The following is a 13,996-nucleotide window of genomic DNA, read 5'->3' as shown; positions in this document are numbered from 1 at the left end:
TGGAAGATGATGCAGGCGGCATTATTTTTTTTCAATTTAGTTTTCTCTATTTTTCCCAAAGAAGGGCAGAAAGTTTTCCCATATGGTCTAGCGGTTAGGATTCCTGGTTTTCACCCAGGCGGCCCGGGTTCGACTCCCGGTATGGGAAACGCAAGACCTTTTAATGACATGTACACTCCTAGTGCTGAAACCTCCAAAGCTGTTTTTCCATTGTAACCTCCAATCATTCCCTAGTTGTCAAAGCCAGGAATGCAGACAAGACAGGTCAAGCTGAGTCGGGAACAGGAAATCAAATAATATCAGAAACAGGGGCAGCTGAAGATCATCCAGCAACTAATGGCTCATGCTGCTTGCTTTAAATAGGCCACTGGGCACCAGAATCTGTCACGCATTGTGTGCGCTTTGGCGTACGCACATGCGCACATGCGCATGTGCACATGAATTCTCCTGGCCGTTCTTGCTCTTCTGCACATTCGCATTGGCAAATTTCTATGTGCCAATCTTCTACGAACCATTCTCTCATACAGACATTATCCTTTTTTTTCACACCTTTGTAAAAGCCCTTTTGAATTCCTCTTTGCTTTTTGCTTTCTGTGTGATGAAACAAAGGGAAGCATGTCACATAGATGGAAAATGCCTCTGTTTTTCCAGGGTGAGTAGACATTGTATCTTGCAAGGTCTGTTAGATGCAGAGTTAAAGATTTCAGCTGGGTGGAATATTTAGGAGGGCAAAAGAGCATTGAAAGCTTGAGCTGCCGCTCACTTTTCCATCCATGTGGCTTCTTGGAAAACTTAAGGGATGAAGAGTAGTGATTTTCATGGATTAAGGACCCCAAGACTCAGAAGAAGCAGAGAGATCAGTGCCCCGTGTGAGGATCGAACTCACGACCTTCAGATTATGAGACTGACGTGCTACCTGCTGCGCTAACGAGGCTGAACGGCAATGGGAATTTGCGTGCCACTGCTGGCCACTATACTTGGAAGATGATGCAGGCGGCATTATTTTTTTTTAATTTAGTTTTCTCTATTTTTCCCAAAGAAGGGCAGAAAGTTTTCCCATATGGTCTAGCGGTTAGGATTCCTGGTTTTCACCCAGGTGGCCCGGGTTTGACTCCCGGTATGGGAAACGCAAGACCTTTTAATGACATGTACACTCCTAGTGCTGAAACCTCCAAAGCTGTTTTTCCATTGTAACCTCCAATCATTCCCTAGTTGTCAAAGCCAGGAATGCAGACAAGACAGGTCAAGCTGAGTCGGGAACAGGAAATCAAATAATATCAGAAACAGGGGCAGCTGAAGATCATCCAGCAACTAATGGCTCATGCTGCTTGCTTTAAATAGGCCACTGGGCACCAGAATCTGTCACGCATTGTGTGCGCTTTGGCGTACGCACATGCGCACATGCGCATGTGCACATGAATTCTCCTGGCCGTTCTTGCTCTTCTGCACATTCGCATTGGCAAATTTCTATGTGCCAATCTTCTACGAACCATTCTCTCATACAGACATTATCCTTTTTTTTCACACCTTTGTAAAAGCCCTTTTGAATTCCTCTTTGCTTTTTGCTTTCTGTGTGATGAAACAAAGGGAAGCATGTCACATAGATGGAAAATGCCTCTGTTTTTCCAGGGTGAGTAGACTTTGTATCTTGCAAGGTCTGTTAGATGCAGAGTTAAAGATTTCAGCTGGGTGGAATATTTAGGAGGGCAAAAGAGCATTGAAAGCTTGAGCTGCCGCTCACTTTTCCATCCATGTGGCTTCTTGGAAAACTTAAGGGATGAAGAGTAGTGATTTTCATGGATTAAGGACCCCAAGACTCAAAAGAAGCAGAGAGATCAGTGCCCCGTGTGAGGATCGAACTCACGACTTTCAGATTATGAGACTGACGCGCTACCTGCTGCGCTAACGAGGCTGAACGGCAATGGGCATTTGCGTGCCACTGCTGGCCACTATACTTGGAAGATGATGCAGGCGGCATTATTTTTTTTCAATTTAGTTTTCTCTATTTTTCCCAAAGAAGGGCAGAAAGTTTTCCCATATGGTCTAGCGGTTAGGATTCCTGGTTTTCACCCAGGCGGCCCGGGTTCGACTCCCGGTATGGGAAACGCAAGACCTTTTAATGACATGTACACTCCTAGTGCTGAAACCTCCAAAGCTGTTTTTCCATTGTAACCTCCAATCATTCCCTAGTTGTCAAAGCCAGGAATGCAGACAAGACAGGTCAAGCTGAGTCGGGAACAGGAAATCAAATAATATCAGAAACAGGGGCAGCTGAAGATCATCCAGCAACTAATGGCTCATGCTGCTTGCTTTAAATAGGCCACTGGGCACCAGAATCTGTCACGCATTGTGTGCGCTTTGGCGTACGCACATGCGCACATGCGCATGTGCACATGAATTCTCCTGGCCGTTCTTGCTCTTCTGCACATTCGCATTGGCAAATTTCTATGTGCCAATCTTCTACGAACCATTCTCTCATACAGACATTATCCTTTTTTTTCACACCTTTGTAAAAGCCCTTTTGAATTCCTCTTTGCTTTTTGCTTTCTGTGTGATGAAACAAAGGGAAGCATGTCACATAGATGGAAAATGCCTCTGTTTTTCCAGGGTGAGTAGACATTGTATCTTGCAAGGTCTGTTAGATGCAGAGTTAAAGATTTCAGCTGGGTGGAATATTTAGGAGGGCAAAAGAGCATTGAAAGCTTGAGCTGCCGCTCACTTTTCCATCCATGTGGCTTCTTGGAAAACTTAAGGGATGAAGAGTAGTGATTTTCATGGATTAAGGACCCCAAGACTCAGAAGAAGCAGAGAGATCAGTGCCCCGTGTGAGGATCGAACTCACGACCTTCAGATTATGAGACTGACGTGCTACCTGCTGCGCTAACGAGGCTGAACGGCAATGGGAATTTGCGTGCCTCTGCTGGCCACTATACTTGGAAGATGATGCAGGCGGCATTATTTTTTTTCAATTTAGTTTTCTCTATTTTTCCCAAAGAAGGGCAGAAAGTTTTCCCATATGGTCTAGCGGTTAGGATTCCTGGTTTTCACCCAGGTGGCCCGGGTTTGACTCCCGGTATGGGAAACGCAAGACCTTTTAATGACATGTACACTCCTAGTGCTGAAACCTCCAAAGCTGTTTTTCCATTGTAACCTCCAATCATTCCCTAGTTGTCAAAGCCAGGAATGCAGACAAGACAGGTCAAGCTGAGTCGGGAACAGGAAATCAAATAATATCAGAAACAGGGGCAGCTGAAGATCATCCAGCAACTAATGGCTCATGCTGCTTGCTTTAAATAGGCCACTGGGCACCAGAATCTGTCACGCATTGTGTGCGCTTTGGCGTACGCACATGCGCACATGCGCATGTGCACATGAATTCTCCTGGCCGTTCTTGCTCTTCTGCACATTCGCATTGGCAAATTTCTATGTGCCAATCTTCTACGAACCATTCTCTCATACAGACATTATCCTTTTTTTTCACACCTTTGTAAAAGCCCTTTTGAATTCCTCTTTGCTTTTTGCTTTCTGTGTGATGAAACAAAGGGAAGCATGTCACATAGATGGAAAATGCCTCTGTTTTTCCAGGGTGAGTAGACATTGTATCTTGCAAGGTCTGTTAGATGCAGAGTTAAAGATTTCAGCTGGGTGGAATATTTAGGAGGGCAAAAGAGCATTGAAAGCTTGAGCTGCCGCTCACTTTTCCATCCATGTAGCTTCTTGGAAAACTTAAGGGATGAAGAGTAGTGATTTTCATGGATTAAGGACCCCAAGACTCAAAAGAAGCAGAGAGATCAGTGCCCCGTGTGAGGATCGAACTCACGACCTTCAGATTATGAGACTGACGCGCTACCTGCTGCGCTAACGAGGCTGAATGGCAATGGGTATTTGCGTGCCACTGCTGGCCACTATACTTGGAAGATGATGCAGGCGGCATTATTTTTTTTCAATTTAGTTTTCTCTATTTTTCCCAAAGAAGGGCAGAAAGTTTTCCCATATGGTCTAGCGGTTAGGATTCCTGGTTTTCACCCAGGCGGCCCGGGTTCGACTCCCGGTATGGGAAACGCAAGACCTTTTAATGACATGTACACTCCTAGTGCTGAAACCTCCAAAGCTGTTTTTCCATTGTAACCTCCAATCATTCCCTAGTTGTCAAAGCCAGGAATGCAGACAAGACAGGTCAAGCTGAGTCGGGAACAGGAAATCAAATAATATCAGAAACAGGGGCAGCTGAAGATCATCCAGCAACTAATGGCTCATGCTGCTTGCTTTAAATAGGCCACTGGGCACCAGAATCTGTCACGCATTGTGTGCGCTTTGGCGTACGCACATGCGCACATGCGCATGTGCACATGAATTCTCCTGGCCGTTCTTGCTCTTCTGCACATTCGCATTGGCAAATTTCTATGTGCCAATCTTCTACGAACCATTCTCTCATACAGACATTATCCTTTTTTTTCACACCTTTGTAAAAGCCCTTTTGAATTCCTCTTTGCTTTTTGCTTTCTGTGTGATGAAACAAAGGGAAGCATGTCACATAGATGGAAAATGCCTCTGTTTTTCCAGGGTGAGTAGACATTGTATCTTGCAAGGTCTGTTAGATGCAGAGTTAAAGATTTCAGCTGGGTGGAATATTTAGGAGGGCAAAAGAGCATTGAAAGCTTGAGCTGCCGCTCACTTTTCCATCCATGTGGCTTCTTGGAAAACTTAACGGATGAAGAGTAGTGATTTTCATGGATTAAGGACCCCAAGACTCAAAAGAAGCAGAGAGATCAGTGCCCCGTGTGAGGATCGAACTCACGACCTTCAGATTATGAGACTGACGCGCTACCTGCTGCGCTAACGAGGCTGAACGGCAATGGGAATTTGCGTGCCACTGCTGGCCACTATACTTGGAAGATGATGCAGGCGGCATTATTTTTTTTCAATTTAGTTTTCTCTATTTTTCCCAAAGAAGGGCAGAAAGTTTTCCCATATGGTCTAGCGGTTAGGATTCCTGGTTTTCACCCAGGCGGCCCGGGTTCGACTCCCGGTATGGGAAACGGGTTCGACTCCCGGTATGGGAAACGCAAGACCTTTTAATGACATTGTGTGCGCTTTGGCGTACGCACATGCGCATGTGCACATGAATTCTCCTGGCCGTTCTTGCTCTTCTGCACATTCGCATTGGCAAATTTCTATGTGCCAATCTTCTACGAACCATTCTCTCATACAGACATTATCCTTTTTTTTCACACCTTTGTAAAAGCCCTTTTGAATTCCTCTTTGCTTTTTGCTTTCTGTGTGATGAAACAAAGGGAAGCATGTCACATAGATGGAAAATGCCTCTGTTTTTCCAGGGTGAGTAGACATTGTATCTTGCAAGGTCTGTTAGATGCAGAGTTAAAGATTTCAGCTGGGTGGAATATTTAGGAGGGCAAAAGAGCATTGAAAGCTTGAGCTGCCGCTCACTTTTCCATCCATGTGGCTTCTTGGAAAACTTAAGGGATGAAGAGTAGTGATTTTCATGGATTAAGGACCCCAAGACTCAAAAGAAGCAGAGAGATCAGTGCCCCGTGTGAGGATCGAACTCACGACCTTCAGATTATGAGACTGACGCGCTACCTGCTGCGCTAACGAGGCTGAACGGCAATGGGAATTTGCGTGCCACTGCTGGCCACTATACTTGGAAGATGATGCAGGCGGCATTATTTTTTTTCAATTTAGTTTTCTCTATTTTTCCCAAAGAAGGGCAGAAAGTTTTCCCATATGGTCTAGCGGTTAGGATTCCTGGTTTTCACCCAGGCGGCCCGGGTTCGACTCCCGGTATGGGAAACGCAAGACCTTTTAATGACATGTACACTCCTAGTGCTGAAACCTCCAAAGCTGTTTTTCCATTGTAACCTCCAATCATTCCCTAGTTGTCAAAGCCAGGAATGCAGACAAGACAGGTCAAGCTGAGTCGGGAACAGGAAATCAAATAATATCAGAAACAGGGGCAGCTGAAGATCATCCAGCAACTAATGGCTCATGCTGCTTGCTTTAAATAGGCCACTGGGCACCAGAATCTGTCACGCATTGTGTGCGCTTTGGCGTACGCACATGCGCATGTGCACATGAATTCTCCTGGCCGTTCTTGCTCTTCTGCACATTCGCATTGGCAAATTTCTATGTGCCAATCTTCTACGAACCATTCTCTCATACAGACATTATCCTTTTTTTTCACACCTTTGTAAAAGCCCTTTTGAATTCCTCTTTGCTTTTTGCTTTCTGTGTGATGAAACAAAGGGAAGCATGTCACATAGATGGAAAATGCCTCTGTTTTTCCAGGGTGAGTAGACATTGTATCTTGCAAGGTCTGTTAGATGCAGAGTTAAAGATTTCAGCTGGGTGGAATATTTAGGAGGGCAAAAGAGCATTGAAAGCTTGAGCTGCCGCTCACTTTTCCATCCATGTGGCTTCTTGGAAAACTTAAGGGATGAAGAGTAGTGATTTTCATGGATTAAGGACCCCAAGACTCAAAAGAAGCAGAGAGATCAGTGCCCCGTGTGAGGATCGAACTCACGACCTTCAGATTATGAGACTGACGCGCTACCTGCTGCGCTAACGAGGCTGAACAGCAATGGGAATTTGCGTGCCACTGCTGGCCACTATACTTGGAAGATGATGCAGGTGGCATTATTTTTTTTCAATTTAGTTTTCTCTATTTTTCCCAAAGAAGGGCAGAAAGTTTTCCCATATGGTCTAGCGGTTAGGATTCCTGGTTTTCACCCAGGCGGCCCGGGTTCGACTCCCGGTATGGGAAACGCAAGACCTTTTAATGACATGTACACTCCTAGTGCTGAAACCTCCAAAGCTGTTTTTCCATTGTAACCTCCAATCATTCCCTAGTTGTCAAAGCCAGGAATGCAGACAAGACAGGTCAAGCTGAGTCGGGAACAGGAAATCAAATAATATCAGAAACAGGGGCAGCTGAAGATCATCCAGCAACTAATGGCTCATGCTGCTTGCTTTAAATAGACCACTGGGCACCAGAATCTGTCACGCATTGTGTGCGCTTTGGCGTACGCACATGCGGACATGCGCATGTGCACATGAATTCTCCTGGCCGTTCTTGCTCTTCTGCACATTCGCATTGGCAAATTTCTATGTGCCAATCTTCTACGAACCATTCTCTCATACAGACATTATCCTTTTTTTTCACACCTTTGTAAAAGCCCTTTTGAATTCCTCTTTGCTTTTTGCTTTCTGTGTGATGAAACAAAGGGAAGCATGTCACATAGATGGAAAATGCCTCTGTTTTTCCAGGGTGAGTAGACATTGTATCTTGCAAGGTCTGTTAGATGCAGAGTTAAAGATTTCAGCTGGGTGGAATATTTAGGAGGGCAAAAGAGCATTGAAAGCTTGAGCTGCCGCTCACTTTTCCATCCATGTGGCTTCTTGGAAAACTTAAGGGATGAAGAGTAGTGATTTTCATGGATTAAGGACCCCAAGACTCAAAAGAAGCAGAGAGATCAGTGCCCCGTGTGAGGATCGAACTCACAACCTTCAGATTATGAGACTGACGCGCTACCTGCTGCGCTAACGAGGCTGAACGGCAATGGGAATTTGCGTGCCACTGCTGGCCACTATACTTGGAAGATGATGCAGGCGGCATTATTTTTTTTCAATTTAGTTTTCTCTATTTTTCCCAAAGAAGGGCAGAAAGTTTTCCCATATGGTCTAGCGGTTAGGATTCCTGGTTTTCACCCAGGCGGCCCGGGTTCGACTCCCGGTATGGGAAACGCAAGACCTTTTAATGACATGTACACTCCTAGTGCTGAAACCTCCAAAGCTGTTTTTCCATTGTAACCTCCAATCATTCCCTAGTTGTCAAAGCCAGGAATGCAGACAAGACAGGTCAAGCTGAGTCGGGAACAGGAAATCAAATAATATCAGAAACAGGGGCAGCTGAAGATCATCCAGCAACTAATGGCTCATGCTGCTTGCTTTAAATAGGCCACTGGGCACCAGAATCTGTCACGCATTGTGTGCGCTTTGGCGTACGCACATGCGCACATGCGCATGTGCACATGAATTCTCCTGGCCGTTCTTGCTCTTCTGCACATTCGCATTGGCAAATTTCTATGTGCCAATCTTCTACGAACCATTCTCTCATACAGACATTATCCTTTTTTTTCACACCTTTGTAAAAGCCCTTTTGAATTCCTCTTTGCTTTTTGCTTTCTGTGTGATGAAACAAAGGGAAGCATGTCACATAGATGGAAAATGCCTCTGTTTTTCCAGGGTGAGTAGACATTGTATCTTGCAAGGTCTGTTAGATGCAGAGTTAAAGATTTCAGCTGGGTGGAATATTTAGGAGGGCAAAAGAGCATTGAAAGCTTGAGCTGCCGCTCACTTTTCCATCCATGTGGCTTCTTGGAAAACTTAAGGGATGAAGAGTAGTGATTTTCATGGATTAAGGACCCCAAGACTCAAAAGAAGCAGAGAGATCAGTGCCCCGTGTGAGGATCGAACTCACGACTTTCAGATTATGAGACTGACGCGCTACCTGCTGCGCTAACGAGGCTGAACGGCAATGGGAATTTGCGTGCCACTGCTGGCCACTATACTTGGAAGATGATGCAGGCGGCATTATTTTTTTTCAATTTAGTTTTCTCTATTTTTCCCAAAGAAGGGCAGAAAGTTTTCCCATATGGTCTAGCGGTTAGGATTCCTGGTTTTCACCCAGGCGGCCCGGGTTCGACTCCCGGTATGGGAAACGCAAGACCTTTTAATGACATGTACACTCCTAGTGCTGAAACCTCCAAAGCTGTTTTTCCATTGTAACCTCCAATCATTCCCTAGTTGTCAAAGCCAGGAATGCAGACAAGACAGGTCAAGCTGAGTCGGGAACAGGAAATCAAATAATATCAGAAACAGGGGCAGCTGAAGATCATCCAGCAACTAATGGCTCATGCTGCTTGCTTTAAATAGGCCACTGGGCACCAGAATCTGTCACGCATTGTGTGCGCTTTGGCGTACGCACATGCACACATGCGCATGTGCACATGAATTCTCCTGGCCGTTCTTGCTCTTCTGCACATTCGTATTGGCAAATTTCTATGTGCCAATCTTCTACGAACCATTCTCTCATACAGTCTAGCGGTTAGGATTCCTGGTTTTCACCCAGGCGGCCCGGGTTCGACTCCCGGTATGGGAAACGCAAGACCTTTTAATGACATGTACACTCCTAGTGCTGAAACCTCCAAAGCTGTTTTTCCATTGTAACCTCCAATCATTCCCTAGTTGTCAAAGCCAGGAATGCAGACAAGACAGGTCAAGCTGAGTCGGGAACAGGAAATCAAATAATATCAGAAACAGGGGCAGCTGAAGATCATCCAGCAACTAATGGCTCATGCTGCTTGCTTTAAATAGGCCACTGGGCACCAGAATCTGTCACGCATTGTGTGCGCTTTGGCGTACGCACATGCGCATGTGCACATGAATTCTCCTGGCTGTTCTTGCTCTTCTGCACATTCGCATTGTCAAATTTCTATGTGCCAATCTTCTACGAACCATTCTCTCATACAGACATTATCCTTTTTTTTCACACCTTTGTAAAAGCCCTTTTGAATTCCTCTTTGCTTTTTGCTTTCTGTGTGATGAAACAAAGGGAAGCATGTCACATAGATGGAAAATGCCTCTGTTTTTCCAGGGTGAGTAGACATTGTATCTTGCAAGGTCTGTTAGATGCAGAGTTAAAGATTTCAGCTGGGTGGAATATTTAGGAGGGCAAAAGAGCATTGAAAGCTTGAGCTGCCGCTCACTTTTCCATCCATGTGGCTTCTTGGAAAACTTAAGGGATGAAGAGTAGTGATTTTCATGGATTAAGGACCCCAAGACTCAAAAGAAGCAGAGAGATCAGTGCCCCATGTGAGGATCGAACTCACGACCTTCAGTTTATAATATCAGAAACAGGGGCAGCTGAAGATCATCCAGCAACTAATGGCTCATGCTGCTTGCTTTAAATAGGCCACTGGGCACCAGAATCTGTCACGCATTGTGTGCGCTTTGGCGTACGCACATGCGCACATGCGCATGTGCACATGAATTCTCCTGGCCGTTCTTGCTCTTCTGCACATTCGCATTGGCAAATTTCTATGTGCCAATCTTCTACGAACCATTCTCTCATACAGACATTATCCTTTTTTTTCACACCTTTGTAAAAGCCCTTTTGAATTCCTCTTTGCTTTTTGCTTTCTGTGTGATGAAACAAAGGGAAGCATGTCACATAGATGGAAAATGCCTCTGTTTTTCCAGGGTGAGTAGACATTGTATCTTGCAAGGTCTGTTAGATGCAGAGTTAAAGATTTCAGCTGGGTGGAATATTTAGGAGGGCAAAAGAGCATTGAAAGCTTGAGCTGCCGCTCACTTTTCCATCCATGTGGCTTCTTGGAAAACTTAAGGGATGAAGAGTAGTGATTTTCATGGATTAAGGACCCCAAGACTCAAAAGAAGCAGAGAGATCAGTGCCCCGTGTGAGGATCGAACTCACGACCTTCAGATTATGAGACTGACGCGCTACCTGCTGCGCTAACGAGGCTGAACGGCAATGGGAATTTGCGTGCCACTGCTGGCCACTATACTTGGAAGATGATGCAGGCGGCATTATTTTTTTTCAATTTAGTTTTCTCTATTTTTCCCAAAGAAGGGCAGAAAGTTTTCCCATATGGTCTAGCGGTTAGGATTCCTGGTTTTCACCCAGGCGGCCCGGGTTCGACTCCCGGTATGGGAAACGCAAGACCTTTTAATGACATGTACACTCCTAGTGCTGAAACCTCCAAAGCTGTTTTTCCATTGTAACCTCCAATCATTCCCTAGTTGTCAAAGCCAGGAATGCAGACAAGACAGGTCAAGCTGAGTCGGGAACAGGAAATCAAATAATATCAGAAACAGGGGCAGCTGAAGATCATCCAGCAACTAATGGCTCATGCTGCTTGCTTTAAATAGGCCACTGGGCACCAGAATCTGTCACGCATTGTGTGCGCTTTGGCGTACGCACATGCGCACATGCGCATGTGCACATGAATTCTCCTGGCCGTTCTTGCTCTTCTGCACATTCGCATTGGCAAATTTCTATGTGCCAATCTTCTACGAACCATTCTCTCATACAGACATTATCCTTTTTTTTCACACCTTTGTAAAAGCCCTTTTGAATTCCTCTTTGCTTTTTGCTTTCTGTGTGATGAAACAAAGGGAAGCATGTCACATAGATGGAAAATGCCTCTGTTTTTCCAGGGTGAGTAGACATTGTATCTTGCAAGGTCTGTTAGATGCAGAGTTAAAGATTTCAGCTGGGTGGAATATTTAGGAGGGCAAAAGAGCATTGAAAGCTTGAGCTGCCGCTCACTTTTCCATCCATGTGGCTTCTTGGAAAACTTAAGGGATGAAGAGTAGTGATTTTCATGGATTAAGGACCCCAAGACTCAAAAGAAGCAGAGAGATCAGTGCCCCGTGTGAGGATCGAACTCACGACCTTCAGATTATGAGACTGACGCGCTACCTGCTGCGCTAACGAGGCTGAACGGCAATGGGAATTTGCGTGCCACTGCTGGCCACTATACTTGGAAGATGATGCAGGCGGCATTATTTTTTTTCAATTTAGTTTTCTCTATTTTTCCCAAAGAAGGGCAGAAAGTTTTCCCATATGGTCTAGCGGTTAGGATTCCTGGTTTTCACCCAGGCGGCCCGGGTTCGACTCCCGGTATGGGAAACGCAAGACCTTTTAATGACATGTACACTCCTAGTGCTGAAACCTCCAAAGCTGTTTTTCCATTGTAACCTCCAATCATTCCCTAGTTGTCAAAGCCAGGAATGCAGACAAGACAGGTCAAGCTGAGTCGGGAACAGGAAATCAAATAATATCAGAAACAGGGGCAGCTGAAGATCATCCAGCAACTAATGGCTCATGCTGCTTGCTTTAAATAGGCCACTGGGCACCAGAATCTGTCACGCATTGTGTGCGCTTTGGCGTACGCACATGCGCACATGCGCATGTGCACATTAATTCTCCTGGCCGTTCTTGCTCTTCTGCACATTCGCATTGGCAAATTTCTATGTGCCAATCTTCTACGAACCATTCTCTCATACAGACATTATCCTTTTTTTTCACACCTTTGTAAAAGCCCTTTTGAATTCCTCTTTGCTTTTTGCTTTCTGTGTGATGAAACAAAGGGAAGCATGTCACATAGATGGAAAATGCCTCTGTTTTTCCAGGGTGAGTAGACATTGTATCTTGCAAGGTCTGTTAGATGCAGAGTTAAAGATTTCAGCTGGGTGGAATATTTAGGAGGGCAAAAGAGCATTGAAAGCTTGAGCTGCCGCTCACTTTTCCATCCATGTGGCTTCTTGGAAAACTTAAGGGATGAAGAGTAGTGATTTTCATGGATTAAGGACCCCACGACTCAAAAGAAGCAGAGAGATCAGTGCCCCGTGTGAGGATCGAACTTACGACCTTCAGATTATGAGACTGACGCGCTACCTGCTGCGCTAACGAGGCTGAACGGCAATGGGAATTTGCGTGCCACTGCTGGCCACTATACTTGGAAGATGATGCAGGCGGCATTATTTTTTTTCAATTTAGTTTTCTCTATTTTTCCCAAAGAAGGGCAGAAAGTTTTCCCATATGGTCTAGCGGTTAGGATTCCTGGTTTTCACCCAGGCGGCCCGGGTTCGACTCCCGGTATGGGAAACGCAAGACCTTTTAATGACATGTACACTCCTAGTGCTGAAACCTCCAAAGCTGTTTTTCCATTGTAACCTCCAATCATTCCCTAGTTGTCAAAGCCAGGAATGCAGACAAGACAGGTCAAGCTGAGTCGGGAACAGGAAATCAAATAATTTCAGAAACAGGGGCAGCTGAAGATCATCCAGCAACTAATGGCTCATGCTGCTTGCTTTAAATAGGCCACTGGGCACCAGAATCTGTCACGCATTGTGTGCGCTTTGGCGTACGCACATGCGCATGTGCACATGAATTCTCCTGGCTGTTCTTGCTCTTCTGCACATTCGCATTGTCAAATTTCTATGTGCCAATCTTCTACGAACCATTCTCTCATACAGACATTATCCTTTTTTTTCACACCTTTGTAAAAGCCCTTTTGAATTCCTCTTTGCTTTTTGCTTTCTGTGTGATGAAACAAAGGGAAGCATGTCACATAGATGGAAAATGCCTCTGTTTTTCCAGGGTGAGTAGACATTGTATCTTGCAAGGTCTGTTAGATGCAGAGTTAAAGATTTCAGCTGGGTGGAATATTTAGGAGGGCAAAAGAGCATTGAAAGCTTGAGCTGCCGCTCACTTTTCCATCCATGTGGCTTCTTGGAAAACTTAAGGGATGAAGAGTAGTGATTTTCATGGATTAAGGACCCCAAGACTCAAAAGAAGCAGAGAGATCAGTGCCCCGTGTGAGGATCGAACTCACGACCTTCAGATTATAATATCAGAAACAGGGGCAGCTGAAGATCATCCAGCAACTAATGGCTCATGCTGCTTGCTTTAAATAGGCCACTGGGCACCAGAATCTGTCACGCATTGTGTGCGCTTTGGCGTACGCACATGCGCACATGCGCATGTGCACATGAATTCTCCTGGCCGTTCTTGCTCTTCTGCACATTCGCATTGGCAAATTTCTATGTGCCAATCTTCTACGAACCATTCTCTCATACAGACATTATCCTTTTTTTTCACACCTTTGTAAAAGCCCTTTTGAATTCCTCTTTGCTTTTTGCTTTCTGTGTGATGAAACAAAGGGAAGCATGTCACATAGATGGAAAATGCCTCTGTTTTTCCAGGGTGAGTAGACATTGTATCTTGCAAGGTCTGTTAGATGCAGAGTTAAAGATTTCAGCTGGGTGGAATATTTAGGAGGGCAAAAGAGCATTGAAAGCTTGAGCTGCCGCTCACTTTTCCATCCATGTGGCTTCTTGGAAAACTTAAGGGATGAAGAGTAGTGATTTTCATGGATTAAGGACCCCAAGA

General features: G+C 45.1%; 25 non-coding genes across 25 annotated transcripts; 13 read left to right on the top strand and 12 right to left on the bottom strand.

Moving 5' to 3' along the window:
- Positions 1–76: 76 nt before the first annotated feature.
- On the top strand, positions 77–148 carry TRNAE-UUC (transfer RNA glutamic acid (anticodon UUC)). The gene has a single exon. It is a non-coding gene; the product is annotated as a tRNA-Glu (tRNA).
- A 713-nt stretch (positions 149–861) lies between these two features.
- On the bottom strand, positions 862–934 carry TRNAM-CAU (transfer RNA methionine (anticodon CAU)). The gene has a single exon. It is a non-coding gene; the product is annotated as a tRNA-Met (tRNA).
- Positions 935–1,054: 120 nt separating this feature from the next.
- Positions 1,055–1,126, top strand: TRNAE-UUC (transfer RNA glutamic acid (anticodon UUC)). The gene has a single exon. It is a non-coding gene; the product is annotated as a tRNA-Glu (tRNA).
- Positions 1,127–1,839: 713 nt separating this feature from the next.
- Positions 1,840–1,912, bottom strand: TRNAM-CAU (transfer RNA methionine (anticodon CAU)). Its single transcript has one exon. It is a non-coding gene; the product is annotated as a tRNA-Met (tRNA).
- A 120-nt stretch (positions 1,913–2,032) lies between these two features.
- Positions 2,033–2,104, top strand: TRNAE-UUC (transfer RNA glutamic acid (anticodon UUC)). Its single transcript has one exon. It is a non-coding gene; the product is annotated as a tRNA-Glu (tRNA).
- Positions 2,105–2,817: 713 nt separating this feature from the next.
- On the bottom strand, positions 2,818–2,890 carry TRNAM-CAU (transfer RNA methionine (anticodon CAU)). Its single transcript has one exon. It is a non-coding gene; the product is annotated as a tRNA-Met (tRNA).
- A 120-nt stretch (positions 2,891–3,010) lies between these two features.
- On the top strand, positions 3,011–3,082 carry TRNAE-UUC (transfer RNA glutamic acid (anticodon UUC)). Its single transcript has one exon. It is a non-coding gene; the product is annotated as a tRNA-Glu (tRNA).
- Positions 3,083–3,795: 713 nt separating this feature from the next.
- On the bottom strand, positions 3,796–3,868 carry TRNAM-CAU (transfer RNA methionine (anticodon CAU)). Its single transcript has one exon. It is a non-coding gene; the product is annotated as a tRNA-Met (tRNA).
- Positions 3,869–3,988: 120 nt separating this feature from the next.
- TRNAE-UUC (transfer RNA glutamic acid (anticodon UUC)) lies at positions 3,989–4,060 on the top strand. Its single transcript has one exon. It is a non-coding gene; the product is annotated as a tRNA-Glu (tRNA).
- Positions 4,061–4,773: 713 nt separating this feature from the next.
- TRNAM-CAU (transfer RNA methionine (anticodon CAU)) lies at positions 4,774–4,846 on the bottom strand. The gene has a single exon. It is a non-coding gene; the product is annotated as a tRNA-Met (tRNA).
- Positions 4,847–4,966: 120 nt separating this feature from the next.
- TRNAE-UUC (transfer RNA glutamic acid (anticodon UUC)) lies at positions 4,967–5,038 on the top strand. Its single transcript has one exon. It is a non-coding gene; the product is annotated as a tRNA-Glu (tRNA).
- Positions 5,039–5,546: 508 nt separating this feature from the next.
- On the bottom strand, positions 5,547–5,619 carry TRNAM-CAU (transfer RNA methionine (anticodon CAU)). The gene has a single exon. It is a non-coding gene; the product is annotated as a tRNA-Met (tRNA).
- Positions 5,620–5,739: 120 nt separating this feature from the next.
- TRNAE-UUC (transfer RNA glutamic acid (anticodon UUC)) lies at positions 5,740–5,811 on the top strand. Its single transcript has one exon. It is a non-coding gene; the product is annotated as a tRNA-Glu (tRNA).
- Positions 5,812–6,516: 705 nt separating this feature from the next.
- TRNAM-CAU (transfer RNA methionine (anticodon CAU)) lies at positions 6,517–6,589 on the bottom strand. The gene has a single exon. It is a non-coding gene; the product is annotated as a tRNA-Met (tRNA).
- A 120-nt stretch (positions 6,590–6,709) lies between these two features.
- On the top strand, positions 6,710–6,781 carry TRNAE-UUC (transfer RNA glutamic acid (anticodon UUC)). Its single transcript has one exon. It is a non-coding gene; the product is annotated as a tRNA-Glu (tRNA).
- Positions 6,782–7,494: 713 nt separating this feature from the next.
- Positions 7,495–7,567, bottom strand: TRNAM-CAU (transfer RNA methionine (anticodon CAU)). The gene has a single exon. It is a non-coding gene; the product is annotated as a tRNA-Met (tRNA).
- A 120-nt stretch (positions 7,568–7,687) lies between these two features.
- Positions 7,688–7,759, top strand: TRNAE-UUC (transfer RNA glutamic acid (anticodon UUC)). The gene has a single exon. It is a non-coding gene; the product is annotated as a tRNA-Glu (tRNA).
- Positions 7,760–8,472: 713 nt separating this feature from the next.
- Positions 8,473–8,545, bottom strand: TRNAM-CAU (transfer RNA methionine (anticodon CAU)). The gene has a single exon. It is a non-coding gene; the product is annotated as a tRNA-Met (tRNA).
- A 120-nt stretch (positions 8,546–8,665) lies between these two features.
- TRNAE-UUC (transfer RNA glutamic acid (anticodon UUC)) lies at positions 8,666–8,737 on the top strand. Its single transcript has one exon. It is a non-coding gene; the product is annotated as a tRNA-Glu (tRNA).
- A 1,751-nt stretch (positions 8,738–10,488) lies between these two features.
- On the bottom strand, positions 10,489–10,561 carry TRNAM-CAU (transfer RNA methionine (anticodon CAU)). The gene has a single exon. It is a non-coding gene; the product is annotated as a tRNA-Met (tRNA).
- A 120-nt stretch (positions 10,562–10,681) lies between these two features.
- TRNAE-UUC (transfer RNA glutamic acid (anticodon UUC)) lies at positions 10,682–10,753 on the top strand. The gene has a single exon. It is a non-coding gene; the product is annotated as a tRNA-Glu (tRNA).
- A 713-nt stretch (positions 10,754–11,466) lies between these two features.
- TRNAM-CAU (transfer RNA methionine (anticodon CAU)) lies at positions 11,467–11,539 on the bottom strand. Its single transcript has one exon. It is a non-coding gene; the product is annotated as a tRNA-Met (tRNA).
- Positions 11,540–11,659: 120 nt separating this feature from the next.
- Positions 11,660–11,731, top strand: TRNAE-UUC (transfer RNA glutamic acid (anticodon UUC)). The gene has a single exon. It is a non-coding gene; the product is annotated as a tRNA-Glu (tRNA).
- Positions 11,732–12,444: 713 nt separating this feature from the next.
- Positions 12,445–12,517, bottom strand: TRNAM-CAU (transfer RNA methionine (anticodon CAU)). The gene has a single exon. It is a non-coding gene; the product is annotated as a tRNA-Met (tRNA).
- Positions 12,518–12,637: 120 nt separating this feature from the next.
- On the top strand, positions 12,638–12,709 carry TRNAE-UUC (transfer RNA glutamic acid (anticodon UUC)). Its single transcript has one exon. It is a non-coding gene; the product is annotated as a tRNA-Glu (tRNA).
- The last annotated feature ends 1,287 nt before the right edge of the window (positions 12,710–13,996 follow it).

This window comes from Aquarana catesbeiana, linkage group LG03 (assembly GCF_042186555.1).
Source record: "Aquarana catesbeiana isolate 2022-GZ linkage group LG03, ASM4218655v1, whole genome shotgun sequence".
Lineage (NCBI taxonomy): Eukaryota > Metazoa > Chordata > Amphibia > Anura > Ranidae > Aquarana > Aquarana catesbeiana.
Note: the sequence above shows the minus strand (reverse complement) of the source record. Positions and strands in the feature narration are given on the sequence as shown.